At 46.9% G+C, this 27,143-nt stretch overlaps 1 protein-coding gene and 1 long non-coding RNA gene across 7 annotated transcripts in view; one reads left to right on the plus strand and one right to left on the minus strand.

Moving 5' to 3' along the window:
* PCDH11X (protocadherin 11 X-linked) overlaps positions 1 to 27,143 on the minus strand; it is a 1,835,932-nt gene that overhangs the window by 660,526 nt on the left and 1,148,263 nt on the right. The window lies entirely within an intron of this gene.
* LOC137528028 (uncharacterized) lies at positions 3,464 to 22,399 on the plus strand. The gene is made up of 3 exons (XR_011023259.1): positions 3,464 to 3,503; positions 5,969 to 6,057; positions 22,172 to 22,399. It is a non-coding gene; the product is annotated as an uncharacterized lncRNA (long non-coding RNA).

The raw sequence follows: 27,143 nt of genomic DNA on the forward strand, positions 1-27,143 counted from the left end.
TGCACTAGCGAGGTGATCAGGGCTGGGGTCTGAGGACGTTCTGAGGTGTGGGCGGGTGATTGGGTGCCCGCAAGGGGCAGATTAGGGTCTAATCTGATGGGTAACCGTGACAGGTGGTGATAGGGGGTGATTGATGGGTAATTAGTGGGTGTTTAGAGGAGAGAAGAGATGTAAACACTGCACTTGGGAGGTGATCTGATGTCGGATCTGCGGGCGATCTATTGGTGTGGGTGGGTGATCAGATTGCCCGCAAGGGGCAGGTTAGGGGCTGATTGATGGGTGGCAGTGACAGGGGGTGATTGATGGGTGGCAGTGACAGGGGGTGATTGATAGGTGATTGACAGGAGATCAGTGGGTTATTACAGGGAATAACAGATGTAAATATTGCACTGGCGAATTGATAAAGGGGGGTCTGAGGGCAATCTGAGCGTGTGGGCGGGTGATTGGGTGCCCGCAAGGGGTAGATTAGGGTCTAATCTGATGGGTAACAGTGACAGGTGGTGATTGATAGGTGATTGATGGGTAATTAGTGGGTGTTTAGAGGAGAGAATAGATGTAAACAATGGATTTGGGAGGTGATCTGATGTCGGATCTGCGGGCGATCTATTGGTGTGGGTGGGTGATCAGATTGCCCGCAAGGGGCAGGTTAGGGGCTGATTGATTGGTGGCAGTGACAGGGGGTGATTGATGGGTGGCAGTGACAGGGGGTGATTGATAGGTGATTGACAGGTGATCAGTGGGTTATTACAGGGAATAACAGATGTAAATATTGCACTGGCGAATTGATAAAGGGGGGTCTGAGGGCAATCTGAGCGTGTGGGCGGGTGATTGGGTGCCCGCAAGGGGTAGATTAGGGTCTAATCTGATGGGTAACAGTGACAGGTGGTGATAGGGGGTGATTGATGGGTGATTGATGGGTAATTAGTGGGTGTTTAGAGGAGAGAATAGATGTAAACAAAGGATTTGGGAGGTGATCTGATGTCGGATCTGCGGGCGATCTATTGGTGTGGGTGGGTGATCAGATTGCCCGCAAGGGGCAGGTTAGGGGCTGATTGATGGGTAGCAGAGACAGGGGGTGATTGACGGGTGATTGACGGGTGATTGACAGGTGATTGACAGGTGATCAGGGGGGATAGATGCATACAGTACACGGGGGGAGGGGTCTGGGGGGGGGGGGGGGTCTGGGGAGAATCTGAGGGGTGGGGGGGTGATCAGGAGGGGGCAGTGGGCAGGGGGGGGATAAAAAAAAATAGCGTTGACAGATAGTGACAGGGAGTGATTGATGGGTGATTAGGGGGGTGACTGGGTGCAAACAGTGGTCTGGGGGGTGGGCAGGGGGGGTCTGAGGGGTGCTGTGGGCGATCAGGGGGCAGGGGGGGGGGAAATCAGTGTGCTTGGGTGCAGACTAGGGTGGCTGCAGCCTGCCCTGGTGGTCCCTCGGACACTGGGACCACCAGGGCAGGAGGCAGCCAGTATAATAGGCTTTGTATACATTACAAAGCCTATTATACTATTTCCATGCGGCGATCCGGGTGCTAGTAACCCGCCGGCGCTTCCGAACGGCCGGCGGGTTACTACGAGCGGTGGGCGGAGCCAGTCCCCGGCGGCTGATCGCGTCACGAATGACGCGATCGCCGCATAGCCACCCACGCAGCCGCCCCCGCCGATGGGCGTATTGCGGTCGTTTGGGCCCGGACTTTGCCGCCGCCCATCGGCTGGGGGCGGTCCTCAAGTGGTTAAGTATTACCATTATACATCACAGGAATAATTTATAAAGCTATAAATACGCAATATGTGAAAAAATCTATGAACATACACAGTGTATGGTTCTGATGCACCCCCTTCTGTCTCTGGTTTTCAGTTGTGTGCTCCTCTGAAGAAGCAGGACTATACCTGTGAAACGTGTTGCAACACTTTGTGGAGTATACCATTACCAATACATGTATGTCTTTTGAAATTGACAGTTTTAGTGTCTCCTTATAGGAGGTAAGTCCACCACTGCCATCCAAGCATTGTTAACTGTTTTAACTTAGTTTATACTTCTGGCGCCTCGGTTTACAACGCAGTTCATGTGCGGTGGGAAGTTAGGTTTAGGTAGTTTATTTATTTATTTATTTGTTGTATTTATAAAGCGCCAACATATTACGCAGCGCTGGACATTAATTTAGGTTACAGACAATATTTAGGGGTGACAAACAGCAATATGACAATACAGGAATACAAGAAAACCAGATCACACAGCACAGTATGAGTACAAGGTAATGCTTAGTCACTGGATGGAGCATGGAGATCACACAGCACAGTATGAGTACAAGGTAATGCTTAGTCACTGGATGGAGCATGGAGATCACACAGCACAGTATGAGTACAAGGTAATGCTTAGTCACTGGAGGGGAGCATGGAGATCACACAGCACAGTATGAGTACAAGGTAATGGTTAGTCACTGGATGGAGCATGGAGATCACGCAGCACAGTATGAGTACCAGGTAATGCTTAGTCACTGGAGGGGAGCATGGAGATCACACAGCACAGTATGAGTACAAGGTAATGCTTAGTCACTGGAGGGGAGCATGGAGATCACACAGCACAGTATGAGTACAAGGTAATGCTTAGTCACTGGAGGGGAGCATGGAGATCACACAGCACAGTATGAGTACAAGGTAATGCTTAGTCAGTCACTGGAGGGGAGCATGGAGATCACACAGCACAGTATGAGTACAAGGTAATGCTTAGTCACTGGATGGAGCATGGAGATCACACAGCACAGTATGAGTACAAGGTAATGCTTAGTCAGTCACTGGATGGGAGCATGGAGTTAGGCAAGTTAGGTTCACTCAAATGCATAGCATGGGTGCACAGTAATAGAGGTGCATGATCAGGTAGGAGACAAAAGGAGTGAGGACCCTGCCCAAAGGCTTACAATCTAGAGGGAGAGGTAGGGACACGAGAGGTAGGGGATCAGAGTTCGGCTGTGGGTTTAGAGCAATTGTGAGGGGTGGTAGGCAAGAGTGAAAAGGTGAGTTTTGAGGGCCTTCTTGAAGGTGTTGAAGGAGGGGGCTGCCCTAATGGGTGGAGGTAGGGAGTTCCATAGTGTCGGAGCGGCTCTTGAGAAGTCTTGGAGGCGTGCATGGGACTGGGTGATGCGGGGGACGGTCAGGCGAAGTTCATTGGAGGAGCGGAGTGAGCGGCTAGGTGTGTATCTCTGAGTAAGATCAGAAATGTAGGTTGGACAGGTTTTGTGGATGGATTTGTAGGTCAGACACAATATCTTGAATCTGATTCTGGACTGGATAGGAAGCCAGTGGAGGAATTCACGGAGGGGAGCCGCCCTGGTGGAGCGATGGGAGGAGTTAGTGAGGGATGGCGATTAAAGAGGAACTCCAGTGAACATTTTACTGTTGGCAGGTGATGTAGCTGCTGCATGGTTTTTGGCAGTTGGAAACAGCTGTAAACAGCTATTTCCCACAATGTAACAGGGTTCACAGACAGGAAACTGCGAAGAGTACGTACTTTTCTTCTTTCTTGTGGGAGGGGTTTCACCACAATATCAGCCATACAGCGCCCCCTGATGGTCTGGGGGATTAGGGATTAGGCGTCAGGTAGGTAGTTTGTGAGGGGAGGGGGGAGGGTTAGGCATCAGGATGGAGGGTTCTGTGTGGGAGTAGGGTTAGGTTGGCGCTAGTCTACTTTAGGGGACCCACCGCAAATCCCCATAGACACTTTCAGCTGGGCTGCAAAACGGAACAAATGGCTTCCGTTTGCTTGATGAAACCCCCACAAGCCTTATATCCCCGGGTAGCTACGCATGTCCTCTAACGAATTTTGCGGGTTTCGGTAAAAAAAAAAGTTTGAACTGACTGTGTAGGAGCCTCGGAACGACCGCAATTTCGGGTCCGTCGGCCATCTTGGTTTTGCTCTGCAGGTCGTTTCTTCCTCCTCATTGGAGGGATTGTTAGGTGGGGGCGTGCCAGCTAACAAACCCTCCAATGAGGAGGAAGAAAGAGACCTGCACAGCAGAATTAAGATGGCCGACGGAACCGAGATTTAGGCCGTTCGGTGGCTCCTACACGGCCAATTTAAACTTTCTGTTACCGAAAACCTCCCAATTCGTTACAGGGCATGCTTACCTATCCATGGGTATATGGCTTGTGGGGGTTTCAACAAGCAAACGGAAGCCATTTGTTCCGTTTTGCAGCCCAGCTGAAAGTGTCTATGGGGATTTGCGGTGGGTCCCCTAAAGTAGACTAGCGCCGTTAGGTTTGTCCATAGTAAAATACTGGTATTTAACACCGATATTTTACACTTTTATAGTAACATATCAGTATTATAGTAACAAATCTCCAGGAGGCTTTATTTGATGTATGCATCTCACACTATACGCTTTGCTTAAAGAGACACTGAAGTCTCTTTTTTACCTTAATTTCTTATTCAGTCCGATTGACCATTGAATCCTAAGCAGATTTGCCACATCCCCCGGCAAAACGAATTATTTAGGGCTTAGAAATAGACCTGCAAAGTTCCACGACTTTGCAGGTCGCAGATTTTGCTGCCCGAGGAGGCAGAGCTTTGCCCAGTAGCTCTGCCTCCTATCCAGTCAATCTCCACCTCTCCCCGCCCCTGTCAATGAAAGAAGACTCAGAGGGGCAGGGAGAGGCGGAGATTGACTGTACAGGAGGCAGAGCTACTGCGCACAGCTCTGCCTCTTCCAGGAAGGAGAATGATGCGAGGCCTGGAACTTTGCAGGGCTATTTCTAAGCCATAAATCACTCGTTTTGCTGAGAGGATGCGGTAAATCTACTTAGGATTTAATGCTGAATCTGAGTGGATAAGAAATTAAGGCAAAAAAGAGACTTCAGTGTTTAAATGCGCTCAACAACCTATGCAGAGCACGGCGTCTACTCTTCAATAATACAGAAGACATCCACATTTGAATGTTAAAATAACTCTTGTGCCTGAAGTTCTGAGAAGTCGGCGCTGCACTTAAAATATTTCATTCCCAACCAAGTTCATTAGTTTAAAATTGGCTTTTGGAAAGCACTCAGGCAAAACCGTCTATCGCTTTCGTCCTAATAACCGAGAATACCGCGTACTGCTGCTACACCAACCTGCTTTCACCTTGACGGGGAGCTGGAAGGAGCCCTCACACACAGTCGCTACATAATTATTTATGACTCCAGAGGATTTCGGCTAAATTATATGTTGCAAATTGCTTTTCCTTTTTTTCGCCTTCCAAAAAAGACAAAAAAGCGGCCTCTGGTTGGCTTTATTGGCGAAACGTCCTCCTTGTTTATACAAAAAGAGACAAAGATTAAATAATGCGCTTCAATTATGTTCTACAAATGCCAGCAGAGCTCCTGGAACCAAAAAAACGGTAACACCGGCGGATAAACGATGGGAAAGTTTCTTCAAGTTCACAGACGGGTAAAAGTTGGCTTTTCATCTGCAAGAAAAGTTTGGTTGGAAGAGAGAGTTTCCCGTGACTTTGCAGGTAAATTATCAGGGCAGGATGCTTCGTCTCATAGAATGTAAATGAAAACAAGACCGTCTCTTAGGATTTTTTCCTTCGGAATTAAGCAAAAAAAGCGCAACGCATTTCCTCGATAAATCCCCTCGCCGATGCCATTAGAGTCCTTTTTCTTCCACCGTTTGTTGTTTAAAAAAAAAAAAAAGAAAGACAAAAACTTCAAAATGAACCTGAGAAAGTGGCAGACGCAGAGGTACCTCGATATGAGCAGCACAAAATAATACCAAAAAATAAATAAAATACACTTAAACCTTTCCTGCGCCCCCAAAGGGTTCTCGGATTGTTTGTGACATAAATTACAAGGAACAGAGGAGACAACAAACGGCGGGAAATGAAAAGACTCGTTTTCGAGTCATCTCAATGTTATTTTGTCCCCATTTTATTTTTATTGATTCCGTTAACAATGCTGCCAACGGCTTCATTTTCTGCTTTTTTTTTTTTAGAATATGGATTTTACAGAACAAGAGTAAACCTCGATGCAGGTCATCCCATACAAACTGCGGGAGAACTCCGCGGGGAGACATTCCAGGTTGTAAGTTGTTTTTTTTTTGTTCTGTTTTCTTTCAAACAAGCAGCATGGTGCCTAAACAGGTATTATTCTGACATCTGGTCGATCTGAAGCCTCGTGTTTAATTCCCACCAGGGGACATGTAGAATCCGCCCCATCTTTGTTATGGTGGGACTATGCTGTAAGGCCCGAGTTCAAGATCGTGCAGGGGGGGAACTAAGCATATCCTGTATACTAACCGAAGGTGGTAAATATGCACAGACCCAGAAGCACCTGTGGGCGGTGGCTTAGTGTGGGCTGCAGCTTGAGGTCCACACCCACGCTGGTCTAAACCCGGCTGTGGCTCACGCTCATCCCTCCCCCTCTTCCCCCGCAAATTAACATGCGTGTCATTACACAGGCGTTGTTAAAGAGGAACTCCGGTGAAAATAATGTAATAAAAAAACGTGCTTCATTTTTTCATTTTTACAATATTTATGTATAAATGATTTTGTCAGCGTTTGCCCGTTGTAAAATATTTCCTCTCCCTGATTTACATTCTGACATTTATCACATGGTGACATTTTTACTGCTGGCAGGTGATGTCACTGGTAGTAGCTGCTGCTTGCTTTTTTGGCAGTTGGAAACAGCTGTAAACAGTTATTTCCCACAATGCAATGAGGTTCACAGACAGGAAACTGTCAGGACCATGGTCCTGACATCACACTGTGGGCGGGGTTTTTACCACAAAATCAGCCATACAGAGCCCCCTGATGATCCGTTTGTGAAAAGGAAAATATTTCTCTTGGGAAAGGGGGTATCAGCTACTGATTGGGATTAGGTTCAATTCTTGGTTACGGTTTCTCTTTAATGCTCTGTCGCCCTGCAGGGATTAGTAATGGATCCCTTGTGTGACAGAGATCCAGAAGACATCTGAAGGTGAGTATGTAGCTTTAGTATAAGGAATTAGCTAGCACCCAATAATAGAATATTGTAATTTTAGAGATATTCTACTAGTGGCTTCTCCCAGCTCCCAAATTTCCCCGGTGCCCTTATTGTATGAATGTGTGCATAGCAACCATGGCCGAGAGCATCCTGGGCATGTGCAGTTCAGAAACCATTGCGCATGTCCAGGACGCTCCAGGCTAAGGCTAACACCCTTGCGGACTGTGCATGGGTCTACCGCATTCCGAGCAGAGGATGTTTATGTTTTGGTCTATGGCAGTGTCCAAAATTCCAAATGGCCCAGGGTGCCCCTTTTTGCTGATTTAGCAGCACACAGCTGTGCAAGAGCGTGATCCACAAGGGCGCAAGGAACAAACAGTACATGCACCAACTCTGAATGGTCGCAGGCTGAGCAAGAAACGATGGCTACAGTGGCAAGATGGACGCCGGACACAATAAGTAGGTCTAAGCGTTTCATATTCTGGACTGTAGAAGATAAAGAGGAGGAGATGATTCCACTACACAGAATCCGAACCCATGAAAAGATACTGAAGAGCCCCTCCCACGGCACCTGCTGAGCCAGGGACAGTGAACAGAAACTATCCCGGAGACAGTTCCCATCAGTAGAGTTGGGCCGAACCTCCGATTTTAGGTTCGCGAACCCTGTTCGCGAACTTCCGCAAAAGGTTCGGTTCGCGAAAAAGTTCGCGAACCGCAATAGACTACAATGGGGAGGCGAACTTTCAAAGTTTTAAAACATTCTATCAGCTGGAAAAATGATAGAAAACATGTTTCAAAAGCTCTAATACCTGGAGCCACACCTAATTGAGTGAAATACACATCACTGCTGGAGGACCCGCTCACCCTCCCTCCTCCAAGCAAGGTCCTTTATACCATTTGCCTACCTACACTAATTAGTTATGGGACAGCTGCTACACACTCTGCTAGGGAGATTTTATCCTCCCTCCTCCCCTTCTACCTATTCCCTCCTCCCTCCTACCGGAGGGAGGAGGGTCTCTTCTGCCAGGGTATTATACTATTTTAAAAACCAGTATACATCATACCATAGCTGGGGATACATACATGAGTATACATCATACCATAGCTGGGGATACATACATGAGTATACATCATACCATAGCTGGGAATCAAACCCAGATCTCACTGTGTGGTGGGCACGTCACCCTAAGCACTGTACCACTACAGAAGTAAGTGAAGCTTGCCTAAAATTTAACATTTATGCTCAATGCAATAGAACCATTAGGTTGCTCAAAGGAGAACTGTAGTGAGAGGTATATGGAGGCTGCCATATTGATTTCCTTTTAAGCTATACCAGTTGCCTGGCAGCCCTGCTGATCTATTTGGCTGCAGTAGTGTGAATCACACCAGAAACAAGCATGCAGCTAATCTTGTCAGATCGTACAAAAATGTCAAACACCAGATCATACCATAGCTGGGAATCGAACCCAGATCTCACTGTGTGGTAGGCACGTCACCCTAAGCACTGTACCACTACAGAAGTAAGTGAAGCTTGCCTAAAATTTAATATTTTTGCTCAATGCAATAGAACCATTAGGTTGCTTAAAGGAGAACTGTAGTGAAAGGTATATGGAGGCTACCATATTGATTTCCTTTTAACCACTTGAGGACCCACCCTTTACCCCCCCTTAAGGACCAGCGCTGTCTTAGCTGATCTGTGCTGGGTGGGCTCTGCAGCCCCCAGCACAGATCAGCGTGCAGGCAGAGCGACCAGATCGCCCCCCTTTTTTCCCCACTAGGGGGATGATGTGCTGGGGGGGTCTGATCGCTCCTGCCTGCCGGGTGTTGCGAGGGGGGGGGGGCACCTCAAAGCCCCCCTCCGCGGCGAAATCCTCCCCCTCCCTCTCCTACCTGGCCCCCCCTGGAGATCCGGGCTGCACAGGACGCTATCCGTCCTGTGCAGCCAGTAACAGGCTGTCTCCTGTCACATGGCGGCGATCCCCGGCCGCTGATTGGCCGAGGATCGCCGATCTGCCTTACGGCGCTGCTGCGCAGCAGCGCCGTACAATGTAAACAAAGCGGATTATTTCCGCTTGTGTTTACATTTAGCCTGCGAGCCGCCATCGGCGGCCCGCAGGCTATTCACGGAGCCCCCCGCCGTGAATTGACAGGAAGCAGCCGCTCGCACGAGCGGCTGCTTCCTGATTAATCAGCCTGCAGCTGGCGACGCAATACTGCGTCGCTGGTCCTGCAGCTGCCACTTTGCCGACGCACGGTATAAGCGTGCGGTCGGCAAGTGGTTAAGCAATACCAGTTACCTGGCTATCCTGCAGATCCTCTGCCTCCAATACTTTTAGCCCTAGACCCTGAACAAGCATGCAGCAGATCTGGTGTTTGACATTTTTGTAAGATCTGACAAGATTAGCTGCATGCTTGTTTCTGGTGTGATTCACACTACAGTGGCTGGATAGTGTACTGGTTAAGGGCTCTGCCTTTGACATGGGAGACCAGGGTTTGAATCCTGGCTAGGTCAAGTACCTATTCAGTAAGGAGTTCAAGGCAAGACTCCCTAACACTGCAGGGTGGCCTCTTGAGCGCGTCCCTGTGGCTGCAGCTCTTGAGCGCTTTGAGTCTGACAGGAGAAAAGCGCTATACAAATGTTTGGATTATTATTACTGCAGCCAAATAGATCAGCAGGGCTGCCAGGCAACTGGTATAGCTTAAAAGGAAATCAATATGGCAGCCTCCATATACCTCTCACTACAGTTCTCCTTTAACTAATGGCTCTATTGCATTGAGCATAAATGTTAAATTTTAGGCAAGCTTCACTTACTTCTGTAGTGGTACAGTGCTTAGGGTGACGTGCCCACCACACAGTGAGATCTGGGTTCGATTCCCAGCTATGGTATGATCTGGGGTTTGACATTTTTGTAAGATCTGACAAGATTAGCTGCATGCTTGTTTCTGGTGTGATTCACACTACTGCAGCCAAATAGATCAGCAGGGCTGCCAGGCAACTGGTATAGCTTAAAAGGAAATCAATATGGCAGCCTCCATATACCTCTCACTACAGTTCTCCTTTAAGCAACCTAATGGTTCTATTGCGTTGAGCATAAATGTTAAATTTTAGGCAAGCTTCACTTACTACTGTAGTGGTACAGTGCTTAGGGTGACGTGCCCACCACACAGTGAGATCTGGGTTCGATTCCCGGCTATAGTATGATGTATACTGGTTTTTAAAATAGTATAATTCCCTGGCAGAAGAGACCCTCCTCCCTCCGGTAGGAGGGAGGAGGGAATAGTTAGAAGGGTAGAAGGGTAGAAGGGTAGAAGGGTAGAAGGGTAGAAGGAGGGAGGAGGGAGGAGGGAGGAGGGAGGAGGGAGGAGGGAGGAGGGAGGAGGGAGGAGGGAGGAGGGAGGAGGGAGGAGGGAGGAGGGAGGAGGGAGGAGGGAGGCCAATTAAAATCTCCCTAGCATAGTGTGTAGCAGCTGTCCCATAACTAATTAGTGTAGGCAGACAACTGAGTCAAATGGTATAAAAGGACCTAGCTTGAAGGGAGGGTGAGTGGGGTCTTTAGCACTGAAAGCAGTGTGTTTCACAATAACATGTCTGCTGACAGTAAAATGGAGGCGAAAAACTTTGCTCAATATAGCTTTATGGGGCGAATCGAACTTCCGCAAAAGTTCGCCTGATGCAGGCGAACGCGAACCCCCAAAGTTCGCCTGAAACCGTTCGCAGGCGAACCGTTCGGCCCATCTCTACCCATCAGGCACAGCACCCGCCACGCCACAGAGAGTGAACGGAAAATATCCCAGAGACAGTGCCCATCAGGCACAGCACCGCCCATGCCACGGACAGTGAACGGAAAATATCCTGGAGACGGTGCCCATCAGCCACAGCACACGCCACGGACAGTGAACGGAAAATATCCTGGAGACGGTGCCCATCAGGCACAGCACCGCCCATGCCACGGACAGTGAACGGAAAATATCCTGGAGACGGTGCCCATCAGGCACAGCACCGCCCATGCCACGGACAGTGAACGGAAAATATCCCGGAGAGGGTGCCCATCAGCCACAGCACCGCCCACGCCACAGACAGTGAACGGAAAATATCCCGGAGAGGGTGCCCATCAGCCACAGGCCCACAGCACCGCCCACGCCACAGACAGTGAACGGAAAATATCCCGGAGAGGGTGCCCATCAGGCACAGCACCCGCCCACGCCACAGACAGTGAACGGAAAATATCCCAGAGACGGTGCCCATCAGCCACAGCACCCGCCACGCCACAGACAGTGAACGGAAAATATCCCAGAGACGGTGCCCATCAGCCACAGCACCCGCCACGCCACAGACAGTGAACGGAAAATATCCTGGAGAGGGTGCCCATCAGCCACAGCACCCGCCACGCCACAGACAGTGAACGGAAAATATCCCAGAGACGGTGCCCATCAGCCACAGCACCCGCCACGCCACAGACAGTGAACGGAAAATATCCCAGAGACGGTGCCCATCAGCCACAGCACCGCCACGCCACAGACAGTGAACGGAAAATATCCCAGAGACGGTGCCCATCAGCCACAGCACCGCCCACGCCACAGACAGTGAACGGAAAATATCCCAGAGACGGTGCCCATCAGCCACAGCACCGCCCACGCCACAGACAGTGAACGGAAAATATCCCAGAGACGGTGCCCATCAGCCACAGCACCCGCCACGCCACAGACAGTGAACGGAAAATATCCAGGAGACGGTGCCCATCAGGCACAGCACCCGCCACGCCACAGACAGTGAACGACAAATATCCCGGAGAGGGTGCCCATCAGGCACAGCACCGCCCACGCCACAGACAGTGAACGGAAAATATCCCAGAGACGGTGCCCATCAGCCACAGCACCGCCCACGCCACAGACAGTGAACGGAAAATATCCCAGAGACGGTGCCCATCAGCCACAGCACCGCCCACGCCACAGACAGTGAACGGAAAATATCCCAGAGACGGTGCCCATCAGCCACAGCACCCGCCACGCCACAGACAGTGAACGGAAAATATCCCAGAGACGGTGCCCATCAGCCACAGCACCGCCCACGCCACAGACAGTGAACGGAAAATATCCCAGAGACGGTGCCCATCAGCCACAGCACCGCCCACGCCACAGACAGTGAACGGAAAATATCCCAGAGACGGTGCCCATCAGCCACAGCACCGCCCACGCCACAGACAGTGAATGGAAAATATCCCAGAGACGGTGCCCATCAGCCACAGCACCCGCCACGCCACAGACAGTGAACGGAAAATATCCAGGAGACGGTGCCCATCAGGCACAGCACCCGCCACGCCACAGACAGTGAACGGAAAATATCCCGGAGAGGGTGCCCATCAGGCACAGCACCGCCCACGCCACAGACAGTGAACGGAAAATATCCCGGAGACGGTGCCCATCAGCCACAGCACCGCCCACGCCACAGACAGTGAACGGAAAATATCCCGGAGACGGTGCCCATCAGGCACAGCACCCGCCACGCCACAGACAGTGAATGGAAAATATCCCAGAGACGGTGCCCATCAGCCACAGCACCCGCCACGCCACAGACAGTGAACGGAAAATATCCCGGAGACGGTGCCCATCAGCCACAGCACCGCCCACGCCACAGACAGTGAACGGAAAATATCCCAGAGACGGTGCCCATCAGCCACAGCACCCGCCACGCCACAGACAGTGAACGGAAAATATCCAGGAGACGGTGCCCATCAGGCACAGCACCCGCCACGCCACAGACAGTGAACGGAAAATATCCCGGAGAGGGTGCCCATCAGGCACAGCACCGCCCACGCCACAGACAGTGAACGGAAAATATCCCGGAGACGGTGCCCATCAGGCACAGCACCCGCCACGCCACAGACAGTGAACGGAAACTATCCCGGAGACGGTGCCCATCAGCCACAGCACCCGCCACGCCACAGACAGTGAACGGAAAATATGCCGGAGACGGTGCCCATCAGGCACAGCACCCGCCACGCCACGGACAGTGAACGGAAAATATCCCAGAGACGGTGCTCATCAGGCACAGCACCCGCCACGCCACGGACAGTGAACGGAAAATATCCCAGAGACGGTGCTCATCAGGCACAGCACCCGCCACGCCACAGACAGTGAGTGGAAAAAGGACATTAAGCTGAATTTAAGATGACGTGTCCTCGGGGCATAGAGTCATTAGCATGTGATAAAGCAATGTTTTCCCTTAATTAAGATCTGGTTTTATCACGGATTTTGCACTCTTCCCATTACTCTTGCTATATGGCACTTTTTTTTTTATTCTAGACAAAAAGTCATTAAAAAAAGAAAAAAAAAAGTCACCTCAAACCCACCATCAGCCTCCGCAGGAATACTTTCAGATTCCAAATTTGCCAATTCTGACCAATCTTATAATAAACCATTTCTCACTACTCCTGAAACCTTTTTTTTACAGGGTGGAATTATTATTATTTAGAATTTATATAGCACCGACATCTAACTCAGCGCTGTACAGTATAGACTTGTCTAACATATCATTAGCCATCTCTAGGAATGAGTTTGGGCAGCTGTCCCTTTGATAACATTGCAGAGTCATCTTATAAAGGAGCTACAGGGTACAGCCAGCCAGGTATATTCATAACTCCCCACTGTCCCTCTTTTGGAGGGACAGTCCCTTGTTGGGGGCCCTGTCCCTCTGTCCCTCTTTCAGGACTTTGTCCCTCTTTCAGGACTTTGTCCCTCTTTCTATGTAAATATATAGATTTCTCTACAAAAAAAATGTGTTTGATTGACTCTAAACTTTATTCCCGTCCTTTAAATTGATATATTACACATTTTAAAATGTTAATATGAAGGAAAATGAACCAGGATAGAAAAATGGACCAGTGTGGTTTGAATTATAAAACAACATATTTTTCTTATGAAATCTTATGATATGCGTGACTAGGGGTGTGAGCATGGGTGGGGCATGGGCGTGGCTTAAAGAGAAACTCCGACCAAGAATTAAACTTTATCCCAATCAGTAGCTGAAACCCCCCCTTTTACATGAGAAATCTATTCCTTTTCACAAACAGACCATCATGGGGCGCTGTATGGCTGATATTGTGGTGAAATCCCTCACGCAAGAAACTCTGAGGACTGTGGTACTCCTGGCAGTTTCCTGTCTGTGAACCTTGTTGCATTGTGGGAAATAGCTGTTTACAGCTGTTTCCAACTGCCAAATAAGCAGATTTTACAATGGGCAAACACTGGATAAATCATTTATATATAATTATTGTAAAAGTGAAGCACTTTTTTTTTATTACATTATTTTCACTGGAGTTCCTCATTAAGTGTCCCTCTTTCTCATCCCAAAAAGTTGGGAGGAATGTATACTACATAGACAGTATGTACAGTATTACAAAAAGTACAAGCCTGCAATACACAAAATGTTGGGGAGCAATTAAGGGCCTGTTTCCACTACACGTGATTTGCAGATTCCTGCATCATGCATTGTTTCCCATTTGATGAACATGTTATTTGAAACAGGCCCATAGGCATTCACTGGAGTCCGTTTCCTGCATTCACAATCTGATGCAGAAATCTGCAGCATGCCATCCGTAATTGTTTTGCATCAGAAAAATATTAGTTGAAACTAGTCCGAAGAAATGGTAATTTCTTCCAGGCAGAAGCAGCACATACTATTGTCTGTTAGACTGGAACCCACTAGGGATCGTGTTTGAATTGCGATCACATTTCGCTCCTTTTTGAAGCGCTGTACATAAACTTTATTATACTTACCAGGGTTCCCAATGTCCGGCTTCTGTCCGTAGCCCCACCACCTAAAGGAAACGGTCATAGGTGCTTCTCTAGAGAAATGCCTGTAAGCTCTTCTGGTAGGGGGCGGGGCTACAGGAGGAAGTCGGACGTCAGGACACTAGGTAAGTATAATTAACTATTTAAAAACTCAAAACGCTCAGCCCCCAAATCGCTGCAAAATCACTTTTCAAAGCGATTATGCAGTGCTTTTATAGATGGCATTGAGCGCAAAATGCTGCCTGTCCTTCAATTGTGATTGACCGTAATTGCAATTGCACTAGTAGGTTCCCCAACAACCAGATACATCAGCAAAGCATTTTAAGAATCACCGACAATTCAAAATCGCTGCCAAAAATGCTCTGGTGGGTTTCAGCCCTAAAGCCCCGTCAGGTAGGAGTTTTGCCTGTTGTGTTGAGCTGATAATCATGCGGTTGAAGCAGTGGCAAAGCTAAGGAGCTGTGGGCCCCGATGCAAGTTTTACATTGGGGCCCCCCAAACACACTATACAAAATAATTAATATGGTGCACCAAAACCTGCCAATGGCAACTACAGTGTCAGAGGTGCAAGAAGAGGATGGGGAGCAGTTTGTTAATGATTACCTCTATTCAAAGTATCTATAGAAGTGATTATTATGAGCACAGGACCAATAGAGAGCTAATATTGTAGTTGAGGGAGGGCCCTTCGGGGGCCCCTCTGGCCCAAGGGTCCCGATGTGGTCGCAACCTCTGCAACCCCTATTGCTACGCCCCTCGGTTGAGAAGATTTGATGTCTGGGGGAAGGGGGTTCGGGGGTTCGGCAACTAAACAGATTCTTAGCAAAACAATTTGTCTGCTGATAACTTTTAAACGACAGGAAATAAAGATAAACTGTGAATGCTATTCTCACTCAATATTCATCCAATCTAAGGACACCCAGAGGCGTTTCTGTATAATGAGTGCGCTTCCTCGCAGGAGTACAAACGCCATCGATTCAGCGATCGCTAATAGCACAGATCCCAACCTCCCCTTCCGGGACCGTGCTCCACGCTGCCAGCTACAGGCTGGGGAATGAATGCCACATTTACATTTTTAAAATGCCCCCCCTGCTGTTTTTAGCAAGGCTGTAATGAAAGCCATTATTTTTTTCCTATTACTCAGAGAGAGAGTAAATGAGAAAGACATTAAATTAGAGACTTCTTAATAAAGCGGGTCTCTCATTCAAAACAGATTCACGAGCGGCAAATAACCGCGGGGCTAAAAATAGAATCTTACAAATGCTAATCTGGGCTAATACAATGTATAAGGAGGAATCTTCACCATAAACAGGTCATTAGGCCCGGAGTATTCCTGTAACGCTGAATATAGAGGCAGGTGAAGCGCTCTCCGGAGACCCCCCTAATTCTACTCACGATGCAAATCTCGTCTGTTTAAGAGATCGGATAAAGCTGTGTCCTGATTCACAAAGGGAGGAGAGCTTAAAATAAACCAGAGGTGAAAATAAACGGATGAGACAAAACTGGATCTGTCCTCCTATGCCTAAAAATGACTTTTTAGCTATCCCATGGTTTTATTTTATATCTAAACATTTTGTCTCTGCTCAATGGCGGCCTATTAGCAGTCCCAGAGTTAAAATACATGAACGATTGACCTTTTTCTATCTCTCCCATGACTTCAGAAGTTGTATTCTGACAGGAAAACTTTAATAGCTGTAATATGCTCATCAGTGAAGTTCACTATATTTCCATACTGACAAAAAAGAAGCTGTCACTTGCATGCTTGATAATTAACTCTTTCAGGCAGCAAAATAAAATAAAAAAATAAAAACAGCCTGGTTATTAATATGTTTTGCACTCAGTGTACACGTTTATCTCATCGAGTCACATTCGCCTCCAGTACACTTTAAAAAGAACCAGGGGCGAGAGGTATACCGAGGGACATTTTTAATTTTCTTTTAAATAATGCATATTGCCTGGCTGTCCTGCAGATCCGCTGCCTCTTATGGAAGGTTTCCACTGGCCTGCTGCGTCCATTTTGGAAATCGGTGCTGCACACAAATCTCTATAAAAGTAGTCCCCGACTTATGCATGACCCTATCTCGTTCGTTAACCGGAGACTACATGTATCTGTGCCATATATGGCTATGTGGATTCAGATCCATTGAGCGAAAAATTGCAGCTGGCAGCATTTTGTTTTCTGGTCCTGGTGCTGGCACTGTACGCAAATGCAGCCACCTAAAGAGGAACTCCAGTGAACATTTTAGTGCTGGCAGGTGAAGTAGCTGCTGCATGGTTTTTGGCAGTTGGAAACACCTGTAACCGCTATTTTCCACAATGCAACAAGGTTCACAGACAGGAAACTGCCAAAAAAAGTTCAAACTTTTCTTGTGAGAGGGGTTTCTTGTGGGAGGGATTTCACCACAATATCAATCATACAGCGCCCCCTGATGGTCTGTTTGTGAAAAGGAATAGATTTCTCATGTAAAAGGGGGTATCAGCTACTGATTGGGATAAAGTTCAATTTTTGGTCGGAGTTTCTCTTTAACCTCTTGACGACCAGCTAACGCCGATTGGCGTAAACTGGTCGTCTGCGGGTTACCATGGAAACGGCCGCTCGATCGAGCGGCCTTTCCATGTCAGTTCACGGAGGGTGTCTCCGTAAACAGCCGGAGAGCCGCCGATAGCGGCTCGCCGGCAAAATGTAAACAGGCGGGGAAGAAATCCCCGCTGTTTACATCATACGGCGCTGCTGCGCAGCAGCGCCGTAAGTCAGATCGGCGATCCCCGGCCTCTGATTGGCCGGGGATCGCCGCCATATGAAAGGCTGAAGCCTATCCCACAATGCGCAGGACGGTTATCCGTCCTGCGCAGCCCAGCAAGGGAGAGGGAGGTAAGGGGAGGGAGGGAGCGCACAAAACGCTGCGGAGGGGGGCTTTGAGGAGCCCCCCCCGCTACCCACTAATGGCCGGCGGCGATCAGACCCCCCCAGCAGGACATCCCCCTAGTGGGGAAAAAAGGGGGGTAGTCTGATCGCCCTGCTGCACTGCTGATCGGTGCTGCGGGCTGTAGAGCCCACGCAGCACCGATCAGTGAAAATTCGCCTGGTCGGCAAGTGGTTAAAGGGAGTTGTCTGGTCTGGGTGCCATTGCCTAACTGCAGAAACTGTGCAGTGCCAGTGAGATTGTGGGAAGTTTTTCTGTGTTTTTTTTTTGTGTGTGTTTTTTTTTTTTTTCCAGCTACATTAAAATGCTTATCTTAGCATGCAAATAACAGAAAGCTTTCTGTTCTGAATCAGACAAGGACACTATACTATGACCAGAAGGTGGAATGAGTTGAAAAGGGCGCAAAAGGTGGATCAGCGCAACACCAGGCCGCCTCCGAATGGCCTCCATCAGAGATGCGCTGAGCCCCCCCAGGAACTACAAACGCACCTTGAACCCAAACAGAAGCTCTGCATGTACACCAAAAGCATGGCTGTTAAGTGGGAGCAGCTGACCAAAAACGAATTACATTAGTACATAGCAAGGAAATGAGCAGCGCTACTTAAAAACAGACTAGTGCCTACCTGCAAAAGAGTGCAAGCCCCACTTGTGGGGTCGAATACACACCGAGCATACACATGACCTGTCTACCACTAGAGGAGGATGTTGGTTTCCATTAACAGCTTGCATGCAACCTATTAAGTACTCGTCCCTCCCACTGCGAAGAAGTCAATCCTCCATGGGAGGGGCCTAACTAACTAAATCCTAACCTATGTATATGCATAGCCTGGGTGCGGCTAATCAAATAAAATTGAAAATTTAAAATTGCGCAAAAGGTGGATCAGCGCAACACCAGGCCGCCTCCGAATGGCCTCCATCAGAGATGCGCTGAGCCCCCCCAAAAGAGTGCAAGCCCCACTTGTGGGGTCGAATACACACCGAGCATACACATGACCTGTCTACCACTAGAGTACTTAATAGGTTGCATGCAAGCTGTTAATGGAAACCAACATCCTCCTCTAGTGGTAGACAGGTCATGTGTATGCTCGGTGTGTATTCGACCCCACAAGTGGGGCTTGCACTCTTTTGCAGGTAGGCACTAGTCTGTTTTTAAGTAGCGCTGCTCATTTCCTTGCTATGTACTAATGTAATTCGTTTTTGGTCAGCTGCTCCCACTTAACAGCCATGCTTTTGGTGTATATGCAGAGCTTCTGTTTGGGTTCAAGGTGCGTTTGTAGTTCCTGGGGGGGGCTCAGCGCATCTCTGATGGAGGCCATTCGGAGGCGGCCTGGTGTTGCGCTGATCCACCTTTTGCGCAATTTTAAATTTTCGATTTTATTTGATTAGCCGCACCCAGGCTATGCATATACATAGGTTAGGATTTAGTTAGTTAGGCCCCTCCCATGGAGGATTGACTTCTTCGCAGTGGGAGGGACGAGTACTTAATAGGTTGCATGCAAGCTGTTAATGGAAACCAACATCCTCCTCTAGTGGTAGACAGGTCATGTGTATGCTCGGTGTGTATTCGACCCCACAAGTGGGGCTTGCACTCTTTTGCAGGTAGGCACTAGTCTGTTTTTAAGTAACGCTGCTCATTTCCTTGCTATGAGTTGAAAAGGGCGCCTGAGCCATCTGTAATAAAAGGGCGCCTCCATAGATTTCAATGTTATTTCTGCATATATGGGCTACAAGGTGGTGAAAAGGGCACCTGACTTTTTTTTCGACTACAAGGTTTTCAAATCAGCTACAAAAGAGCGCCCCTTTGTAGCCTATATTTTTGATTCGCTACAAGGTTTTCTGCTACAAGGTTTCGATTTGGCAACAAAAAGGCACCCCATTTGTAGCCCATATTTTTGATTTGGCTACAAGGCTTTTGATTCTGCTACAAAAGCTAGCTGACTAAACACTGACTAAATCATTTATAAAGAATTATTATTGCATTAAGAAAAGCATTTTTATTAATTAAGTTATATTCGCTAGAGTTCCTCTTGAATGTTTCTCCTAATTGGAGTTTGGGTTTTTAACATAAATGGAATTACACTTTAAATAGTGCATCAGTACTGTAGTAGAAGAACCAATTGTCACGAAGGGAGATCAGGAAGGGGTCGGAGAGCTGCTAAAAGCATAGACTGATCGCCGTTCTTACGCAAACAGAGTGCGGAGCTGACAGTTGTCACGAACAAGAGCCGCCAAAGGCTTAGAGTGACTTTTCCATTGCCGGCTAACAACTCCTGCCGCTACCTGCAGCCTGCGCGCCATGGAAGGAGCTCTGTGGATTGACCCGGGGCTAGAGCAGAGAAATGAGAGTGGGGGTCCTCGGAGACCTCTGCGTTCCTCTCTACCTGCCAGTTCTAGTTTAGCACTTTGGTGAACATCGTCTCTTACAAGTCTGGCCATTTGCTCATAGCCCCGGGCCAACTTCAATTCAGACTTTAGTACAAAAACACGAGGCTGTCTTTGGAGCCTTCGCCGGCCCTCCTGGGGACCCGGCTGTACCAACTTTAACTAAGATGCGGCTAACCTTTCAAGATTTGGTGGAGGCCAGGCCCCTGGAAGATATCTGCGCTTCTTTATCCTCAGACTAGATTAAACTCTCCGAAAATAGAGGCAGATGAATTATTAAAGTCTCCCTTATTCCTGACATGTACGCATACAAGTGCGCGGGTCTATGGCAAACGCCTGCGTGTCTTACAGACGAAAACGCTACGCAAATATAGGATAAAACCAACGCTTAAAGAGGCATTTAATGCACATATGTTAAAAAAGGGAATATTTACTGCGTTCAGTAAAGAATGATGTGTATTCCTAGTGATCTAACAAGCAATGTCATTTGGACAGTGGTGTTGGTATCATCAAGAGGATTATTACCTAAACTGCAGTACAGTAAAACAACCACAAGATGTCACTGTCTGTAAAATGAAGTGATCTCTATGGTATTGTGTTTTCCTGCATTCTCTCTGTGTTCCTCTCTGTAAGTAAGCTGCATTTCCTGATAGTGGTGTAGGATCGATCTCTGCATGTTTTTCTTCAGTTAAAGGACAACTGAAGTGAGAGGTATATGGAGGCTGCCATGTTTATTTCCTTTTAGACAATACCAGTTGCCTGGCAGCCCTGCTGATCCTCTTCCTCTAATACTATTAGCCATAGCCCCTGAACAAGCATGCAGCAGATCAGGTGTTTCAGACTTTAAAGTCAGATCTGACAAGACTAGCTGCATGCTTGTTTCTGTTGTTATTCAGATACTACTGCAGAGAAATAGACCAGCAGGGCTGCCAGGCAACTGGTATTGATTAAAAGGAAATAAACATGGCAGCCTCCATATACCTCTCTCTTCAGTTCCCCTTTAAGAGTTGTAACTTGTTATACCGGGTGCCTCTCTTGCACAGACCACTCCGCTCCATCAAGTGGGAGGAATGATAGCAAATGTAAGTCACTAGCTGCTGATCAGTTAGAAAAACCTTAAAGGATACTTGAGGTGAAAATAAATGAATGACAAACAATTGTATCCATCTTCCTTCTCCTAAAAATGGCTTTTTAAGATATTCCACAGTTTTATTTTATGTTTAAATCTACTTTTTACGTTTTACCTGTTTTATTGTTTTTTTCTCAATGACACATTATTTGATGTATGCCAGAGCTAAAATCTATGAACCATTGACCCTTTTTTTATCTCTTTCTTGTGCTCAGAAACCATTTTCTGCTAGGAAAGTGTTTTATAGTTGGAATTTCTTATCGGTGAGTAGTCAGGACTGAGTCAGCCACTTACATACCTGATATTTAACTCTTTCAGGCAGAGAAAGAAAAAGAGGAACACAACATAGTTATTAGTGTGCTTGGCACTGTACATACACGTCTATCTCATCATGTCACATGTCACTTCGGGTGTCCTTTAATGAACGCAGCTGTCACATAAAGGATTAGAAGCTACTGGGTTTCATTTGCTAGCAGGTCTTTCACTCCCCGGGGAGGCAGATATTTGCCTTTGCAGAGAATTCTCTGCTCATCCCTAACAACTGAGCAACAGATTCCAATAACTTGAAAACCTCCAGAGACAGAAGGGTTCCCATCAAAACCAAGAGTTGCCAAAAAATTAGCCGGCAGCTAGATATTTTTTTTCCCTACAATATTCATGGTATAAATTATTCAGTCACTGTTTGCCCATTGTAAACTCTTCCCTCGCCCCGAATTATATTCTGAAACTTATCACATGTGGTGACATCTTCCTGTCAGGTGTAGCTCTGCGGAATGTTCATTCACTGAGAGTTTCGAAGGAAGTGCAATCAATAGCTGGTCTTCCAAAACACTCTGGGAGGAGAATTCTGCATAGCTAATCTGCCTAGGCTGTGACATCACTGGAAGGCGGGGTTACACACCAATATACAGCAATATATAGCTATAGGAAGTGTTTCTGAAGCTGAAACCAGGTAAATTAGTGTACTGCATTCTACTATGTGTCACTACAGGTCCTCTTAACGCTTATGACCAGTAAATGCACCCAGTGTTGTTGAGACACTAATGGATGAAGAGCAAGCACAGTTTGCTATCCGAGTCTGTGACGGGGAGGACTGAATCCAATTGATTGGCAGTGGTGATGTCATCTAACAGGAGCAGCTTTATTACAGGAGAGGAGAGCAGAATGAAAAGTAATTATTTAGCTTTTTGAGCACTTGGTAGTGTGAGTTTTAGCCTCATTACAGTCGATAACTTCTTACCCGAGCAGAACTCCCCCTGATATTAATAAACACTACAATAAAACATTTGGACCGGAGCCGCAGTATAAGCTGATGTTTTTCACATTATTATATATACATAAAGAAACTTAAAAGAGCGGAGTTTAACTTGGCGGTCACGGCGACCTTCCTGAATCTGTTTTGATGCCCCAGTCAGTTGCCTAGCAACCAAGGAAGCCGGTTTCAGGAGGAGGTAAGCATAGGAAGCTGCACTGATCACCAGCGGAATACATAATAAGTACTGGATACTTACTACTGTATATAATATGTTTGTGGCGTTTATATGTCCCGATGAACAGTGGAATTTGGTAGTGTGACGGAATGCATTGAAGACAATGGGAAAAGCGTAGAGGCAGAACGTTGACTTCAATACATTCCACCTTAAAGCGGACCTGAACTCTTGCACAGGACAGAAGAAAAACAGAGAAATGCACCCTGTATGTATTTAGAGAGTTTAGCCTGTCTAATTCCCCCTCATCTGTCACTAATCACAAGTGTAATGTGATCTCTTAGCTGTGCCAGCTGGCTGCCCTAGCAGAGCAGCTAATTTGTAAACACAGGATGCTAATTCTATATCTGCTTGCATAAAAGTAGGAAGTAGACACACTGCAGATTTATTAAAAAAAAAAAAAAAAAAAAAAAAAGCAGTAACAAAGAAAAAATGTCATTAAAGAGAACCAGAGACGAAAGCACCCTCATGTATTTTACCATTTATATCAGTGGGAACATTAGAGAAAACACCTACCCTGCTCTCTGCTTCATCCTTCACTGCTAAAAGTGTCTGTTATCAGCTGTGATAAGAATCCTGGACTGAGCATTCAGTCCGCCTTTGCAGGGAATAATTATAGCTGAGTCATTATAGCAGAGCCACAAGGGGGCAGGCTTGGGCTTGAAAAGACAACAGAGAAGACAGACTCAGCTATAATCATTCCGTAGCAAAGCTAGACAATGCTCAGTCGGGGTTTCTTATCAGAGGTGATAACAGTCAGATTAAACAGAGAACAATGAAACAAAGAGCAGATTAGGTGTTTACTGTCATGTTCCCACTGATTTATAAGGTAAAATACATGTGGGTGCTTCGTCTCTGGTTCTCTTTAAGGCCTCTTACACAGAGGGACGTTGCGTTTGATGCGACGTTAAAGTTGCACAACGTGCCCCTAACGCAGCGCATGTAGGTTATAAAATTGTACGTTATTTTGCACTGCATTGTGTGTCTCTTGGTGCGCCGTTTTCGGCCGCATACTGATGGAACGAAAACGGCGCATGCATTACATTAAAAAAAAAAAAAAACATTACTGAGCATGTGCAACACACATAGCGCAGCAAATGTATTGCTAAACGCACAGCATGCAGCACTATCTAAATATTGCTACACGTTACACACAACGCAACGCGTGCACTGATTGTCGCACAGACTTAGTATTGCTGCGCGTTAGTCTGCGTTATCATTTTTTATAACGTGCGACTTTAAGGTTGCACTGTGAAAGAGGCCTAAAGGTCATTATGCTGTTGCTTATCTTTCAGAGCAGAGAGGAGGTTCTGTGTTCAGGTCTGTTCTAAATTCCAAAATTCTGCAGCCCACCTCTCCTTATATTAAAAGGCAAATCAAACACAAAGTAAAACTATATTCTACTTTAGTGTATTGTGTAACTGCTATAGTGTAAGCAGCACAGACGTCCACACCTATCAGTACACCGTTATTGGAACTCCTTGAGAGCCACAAAGAACAGTTAACCTCTCTGGGGGTAGGATTCCTTCCTGATTTTAGGGTCTAAAAGTTGTAAAATTTTTACATGTGCTTTTAGAACCTAAAACCAAGGAAAAAAAATCATACCACAAGAGAGCTTGGATCAGCCCCTGCAGTTACTCACCTCCCTGAGATCCGGCGCTGCAGTTCTCCCTCCATCCTCCGGGTGGCACTGTAACCCTATAGTGAGATTGCCAGCTGTCATCATGGCGACAGTCAGCGATCTCACCAGGGGGATGCAGAGACTCGGAGGAGAGGATGAGGAATGGCCGCCAGTATCTGGATCACCCAGGAGGTGAGTAAGAATGCACAATGCTCTGCATGGACCTCCCAGCGGCTATCACAAGTGTAGCTCCGGGTTACCGCTCTGAGCTGTGGTTTTCCACCCCAAATGTAGCTCGTGGTAACCACTAAGGAGGTTAAAAGGCACTTAAAGTGAAAGGGATATGGAGAACGCCATACTCATTTCTTGTTAAACAATGTATTATCTGGCTGTCTTGTTGGTCCTAGCAAGGCGAGACTTATACCTTATGTGCCTCCCTTGCCCCAGTATAGGTTAGCCAGGTACAATTGCCCCAGTATAGGTTAGCCAGGTACATCTGCCCCCAGTATAGGTTAACCAGGTTCAGTTGCCCTGAGTATAGGTTAGCCAGGTTCAGTTGCCCCAGTATAGGTTAGCCAGGTACAGTAGCCCACAGTATAGGTTAGCCAGGTTCAGGTGCCCTGAGTATAGGTTAGCCAGGTACAGTAGCCCACAGTATAGGTTAGCCAGGTACAGTAGCCCACAGTATAGGTTAGCCAGGTTCAGGTGCCCTGAGTATAGGTTAGCCAGGTTCAGTTGCCCCAGTATAGGTTAGCCAGGTACAGTAGCCCCCAGTATAGGTTAGCCAGGTTCAGTTGCCCCAGTATAGGTTAGCCAGGTACAGTAGCCCCCAGTATAGGTTAGCCAGGTTCAGTTGCCCCAGTATAGGTTAGCCAGGTACAGTAGCCCCCAGTATAGGTTAGCTAAGTACAGTTGCCCCCAGTATAGGTTAGCCAGGTACAGTTGCCCCCAGTATAGGTTTGCCAGGTACAGTTGCCCCGTTATAGGTTAGCCAGGTACAGTTGCCCCCAGTATAGGTTAGCCAGGTACAGTTGCCCCCAGTATAGGTTAGCCAGGTACAGTTGCCCCAGTATAGGTTAGCCAGGTACAGTAGCCCCCAGTATAGGTTAGCCAGGTTCAGTTACCCCCAGTATAGGTTGGCCAGGCACTCTCTTCACTTCCTGTTTCTGCCTGGTGCTGCCCCCAGAGCTCTGCCGCCTGAGGAAGTTGCCTCACTTGGCGTCATGGGCGGACCGGGCTGATTGGGGCAGCTGCACAAGAAAGGGGAGTCACAACATACTTGACTTAGGCGTGCAAAAAGTATAAATCCGGCCTAAGGCGCAGCATATTATCAAGCTGTCTGAGAAAGTTGCCCAGTCAGTTCACCAGGCATGGCTGACGCCCCAGATAAGGTTTATTTATGGAGATGAGGTGATCTGTGCTGAGTTATAGCCGGGCTTATTCATCAAAGAGTCTGAGCAACAAAGTCACCACTCCCGATAATACAGAAGAGGTTACACAGCTGCTATCGTTATCATTACAAAACGTGTCTGCTAATAGATTTAAAGTGAACCCGAGGTGAAAATAAACTGATCAGATAAACAATTGTATTAATCCTCCTATGCCTGACTATTTGAGATATTCCATGTTTTCATTTTATATTTCAACATTTACAAAGTAGATTGAATGTTTTACTGTGTCTGCTTAATGACAGCCTATTAAGAGTTCCAGAGTTAAAATACATGAACAATTAACCTTTTTCTATCTCCCCTGCCTTCACAAATTGTATTCTGCCAGGAAAACTTGTATGGCTGTATTTGCTTCTCAGTTAGATTTACTATATTCCTGACAAGGCACCAACAACAAGAAAGAAGCGGCCATTTGCATGCCTGAAAATTAACTATTTCAAGCAGCAAAATAAAAAAAAAATAAGAAAAGTCTGGTTATGTTTTGCACTGTATATCCAGTTCTGCCTATCTGGGCGAGCTTCCTCGTCCAGATAGGCACTGCTGCTGCCGCCGGCTGGTGCGCGCGATCGGGCGCGCCCCCGCGCGCGCTCCCGCCCCCGATCAGTGAATGGAAATATAATTCCCATTCACCGATCTAACTTTCCCGCAGAAATACCGACGCTTTCTATCCAGAGAGCGCGGTATTTCTGCCCCCAGGAAACTTCTCCCCAGCATTTTAGTTCCTGGATGCAAGATCGTTCGCATCCAGGACTTTTTTCACTGTGGCCATCTTGTGGCCAAATAGTAAACTGCACCCACATACATTTTTAATAAAAAAAAAATATTATTTTACATTTAAAATTGGCAGTTTCCCTCCCACACCAAAAATCACTCACATACATTTTTATTTATTAAAAAAAAATACAATTAAAAAAAAAAAAAAAAACATAAATAGTTACCCAAGGGTCTGAACTTTTTAAATATGCATGTCAAGAGAATATGTTATTATATTATTTAAAATTATATTTATTATTATTATAAATAGTGATGGACGCAAATTGAAAAAATGCACCTTTATTTCTAAATGAAATATCGGCACCATAAATAATGATAGGGACATCGTTTAAATGGTGTAATAACCGGGACAGATGGGCAAATAAAATACATGAGTTTTAATTACGGTAGCGTATATTAATTTCAAACTATCATGGCCAAAAACTGAGAAATAATGAATTTTTTTCATTTCTTTCTTAATCTTCCTGTTAAAATAGATTTAGAAAAAAATAATTCTTAGCAAAATGTACTACCCAAATAAAGCCTAATTAGTGGTGGAAAAAACAAGATATAGATCAATGCACTGTGATAAGTAGCAATAAAGTTATAGGCGAATGAATGGGAGGTGAACGTTGCTCGGATGCACGAGATTTT

Source organism: Hyperolius riggenbachi, chromosome 8 (genome assembly GCF_040937935.1).
Source record: "Hyperolius riggenbachi isolate aHypRig1 chromosome 8, aHypRig1.pri, whole genome shotgun sequence".
NCBI classification, from domain to species: Eukaryota; Metazoa; Chordata; class Amphibia; order Anura; family Hyperoliidae; genus Hyperolius; species Hyperolius riggenbachi.